Source organism: Vicia villosa, linkage group LG7 (assembly GCF_029867415.1).
Source record: "Vicia villosa cultivar HV-30 ecotype Madison, WI linkage group LG7, Vvil1.0, whole genome shotgun sequence".
NCBI lineage: Eukaryota > Viridiplantae > Streptophyta > Magnoliopsida > Fabales > Fabaceae > Vicia > Vicia villosa.
Genome location: NC_081186.1, coordinates 120109112 through 120113245, shown reverse-complemented (window position 1 = coordinate 120113245; position 4134 = coordinate 120109112).

Sequence of the window (4134 nt, the reverse complement as noted above, 5' to 3'; positions counted from 1 at the left end):
AAAATGCCCAAACCATACCTAAAAAAAATGTGTTTTTGCCCTAAATAAACAATGCTACCCAGCAGATCTCGCTTAGCGGTAGCAAAAGCTCGCTAAGCCCGGTCTATTGCAACTTGAAATATTTTTTTGGCCATAACTTGAGAGTTGTGACCCCGATTTGGGTCAGGTTCGAAGCATTGGAAAGCTTATTCAATGCTCTATCTAACAATGACTAAATGAAAATAAAACTGATTATTTTTATCATCCTTATTTTGAGCCTTATTCTTTGATGAATTGCTAAACATTGCATTCTTGAAGCTTAGCCTTTGGATCTTATTACTCGATGCTCCAATTATGAACGAATACCTACAAAATGAATGAAAAACTATCAAACGGTACATAAATGAATCGAAAACTCGAAGAATACATAATATGTACAAATATAATAAAAACGTACGCATTCACGCACAAGTTTAGGAAAAAGAGAGGATAAGTGCCGCAAAACTATATACAAAAATAACTACAATTTGACACTTATCAAACTCTCCCCAACTTAAACTTGTTTGTCCTTAAACAAAAATCAAATAACTCAAAGAATCAAAAGTAATAAACCAAAGAATTGTGAATCAAAAGTTTTTTACAACGGAAGACAAATGTATGGTTCAAACAAAAATGCACAACAAGGAAAATACTTACCACAATCCTACAATGACAACATGTAAACGAAACAAATTCTAAGTACAAAAATCATACAAACCATTCTAATACAATACAATCTCACGTCATGAATCACACCTAACAAAATTAATCAAGAGATGAAAAACACACAAAAATGAGGTATTTCACTCATCCAACAATCTTGCAAACAAAGACTAAATTATGCATTCATCCAAATATCATATTGAAAATATAAAAGAAAGAATCACAAGGGCTTTACATGGTTGTAATGTGGCTTGATTAACACACAAGAGATAATTCCTAAGGCTAATCGAAACTAAAACTTGCCTAAACCTAAGGGAGTGATCAACTCATAAAGATTCACACAACAAAATTTCAATCAAACTTATTCTTTACACCCTAAGCTGTCAAACTAAAACACCATACTTATTAGCACAATTGTTCGCTTCTTTTTTCTTTTTTAAAGGTTTTTCAATTTTTTTTCTTTCTTTTTCTTTTTCACATTTTTTTCTTTTTCTTTTCCACTTCATAGCAACAAACCAATAAGTAGTGTAAAAATTCCTCTCTCCAACTTGAATTCAACCAACATCCTAGTGTGAATACTCTCTACATTCTAAGGCAAGGTAAAAATTCAAGTAATTTTTATAAGCATTTGCATGTGTTATTAATCATCTTCAGATAATTTTGGTTAAGTTTGACTAAGTAATAAAGAGAAAATGAAGAAGTGAAAGACTTAGGAAAAAAGGTGAAAAAAGGAGAATTGTGAAGAAAAGGAACAAATTTGCATTGGAAAATTTGTGTGCACATCGTGGCGAGATCAGCTTTGACGTGATGTAAAGTGATTGCGGTGCGATGTATCCCTTACTCAACACATCATGGGGAGAGGAGAATGCATCGTGGCATGATGTAGCCTATAATATGACGCATTTTGACTTCTTTATAAAGGCAATCATGGAGGAAAAGGGGGGTTTGACGTTTTTGGTACAAATCGGCGAAGCAAGTTTTTGAGCTCTTGAGTGAAGATTTTCATCATCGAAAACCAAATTCTAACTGGAGATTCCTGTATTATTTCCTTATTTATTTAGTTATGATTACTATCAATTTGAGTAGTTAAATTTCTATTGCTTAGGGCTTGCTAGATGAACCCGTATGAACCTACTGAATCATATATTTGTGTATTATTCTATTGGCACTTTAGATTAATTTAGTATTAGTATTCAGTTAATTTCATGTTCAATGCTTTATATGCTTCGACGAAATTCATATATCAAACTTAAAATTCTATCGGTTACCGACCATAACTATATGAGTCTGGTCTAAATTAACTGTTCAACTTAGAAATTAAATAGAGATAAGAAATTATAAATTGTGACTTAAGGTTTAACGTACTGAATATTTTCAGTTTTAACTATCCAACTGACTTATGGAATTAGGAAGTTGTAGTGTAGAAGAGTTATAGTATGAGTAGTTAAATTGCTATTGCTTAGGGCTTGCTAGATGAACCTGTATGAACCTACTGAATCATATGTTTGTGTATTATACTATTGGCACTTTAGATTAATTTAGTATTAGTATTCAATTAATATCATGTTCAATGCTTTATATGCTTTGACGAAATTCATATATCAAACTTAGAAGTCTATCGGTTACCGACCATAACTATGCGAGTCTGGTCTAAATTAACTGTTCAACTTAGAAATTAAATAGAGATAAGAAATTATAAATTGTGACTTAAGGTTTAACGTACTGAATATTGTCAGTTTTAACTATCCAACTGATTTAAGGAATTAGGAAGTTGTAGTGTAGAAGAGTTAGTTATAAACCAAGAAATTGGGTACAACGGCTAAGTTAAATCGTCGTAATGGCGTAGAAATTACTTAGGGCCAATAGACATCAACGTTAATAGTGACACGTGGAATTTGAAGCAAGGTCTAATCGCTTTTATTTTGTTAAAGTTACCAACAATTTATTTATGCTTTTATTTTATCAAACAAACCTTAAAAATTCCCCAATTTTACTTTCACTAGCGTGTGAATCGTCTTATTAAAATAGCATAATTTCTGTGAATACGAACATGTTTTTACTACTTCGATAATATTTAGTACACTTGCTAAAAAGTCTATTAAGGATAGCAAGAGCAAGTCGTTTCCTTAACATTGGATAATTTTGAATTAATGAGGATTCGTCGGGAGGCCTACCATTTCCTGAAAAAGAGAATTTCTTATTTAAGCTCATATGATCTTCATCTTGGTAGAGAGTCTCGATTTTTGAAGTAGCGACTTTTAGTGTGAATGAACTAGGTTTCAAAAATGCAATAGCACAACTTTGTGTTTTGAATCATTTGATTAATCTGGTGACTTCCGTCCTAGATCGCAACTAAATAGTATCAGACGGTCGGATTGAATAAGGGTGTATTGGTTTGTAATTTTCCTGGGGGATTTTTCATTTTTTCTTGAAATTGATTAAAAGTTGATATGTTTTTGTATGACTATATAAACAATGATTATTTCTTTGAACTTTCTTTTCTTCTCGACTAACACCAGCCTTTTTGTTGTATGACTTTAAAGATGTCTCGGTTTGTAAGAACTGTGCCTCTATGAGAGCGTTTTTTGTTAATGCTGGTTTTCTTTGTTAATTTGGCAAAACGGGCCCGGCCCGCTGGGAAAGTCCGTTTTGTCCGCACTTTTTCGCGGAACGAAGCAAGGTTTTAGGCCCGGTCTCTTTGATGTGTCCGCTCCATCCCGCCTCGTTTTTTTGCGGGCTTTTGCGGGCATGAGCTTTTTCATACAATTTTACTATTTTTGAGCTTTTGCGCGACAAGGTTTTAGACCCGCACTCTCAAATATGTCCATCCCGCCCCATTTTTTTCGCGGACTTTTGCGGAACGGGTCTAAACAGGACGGACATGCCCGTTTGCCTCCCCTAATAAAAATTGTGCCACTTTGGACGTCTCTTTCGTTAATATCAATGTTTCTTCTTCAATTTGTCGTCAGAGTTTCCTTGTCCATAAAAATTATGCCTCTTTTGGCCTCGTTTCGATTAATTACTGATGTTCTTTGTCAATTTGGCTTCAAGGTTGTTCTAGGACCCTAACTAAGACCACCTCCGACTAAGGTTTTTTACTTTAATTTTTTAGACCACCTCCATCTAAGATTTTTTACTTTAATTTTTTAGACTACCTCCATCTAAGGTTTTTTACTTTAATTTTTTAGCAATTCATCGTAGAAAGAAAAATCTTCTAGTCCATTCAACATTACGGTTGCTTCAGTATGCAAGGTTACTTTTAAGCACTTTACAATTAGTTTCTTTGATTACCTAATTCTTCAATTATTATGAATCATTCAATGAACCTAAAAAGAAAGGAGATGCTATAAGTGGACTTGTGGATCATTTTCCAATTTTCGAAGATTTTTATTTTCCAACAAAATTACTTATGAAAATGGGGAAAAAGAATGGTAAAATGATTAGAGGTGTTGG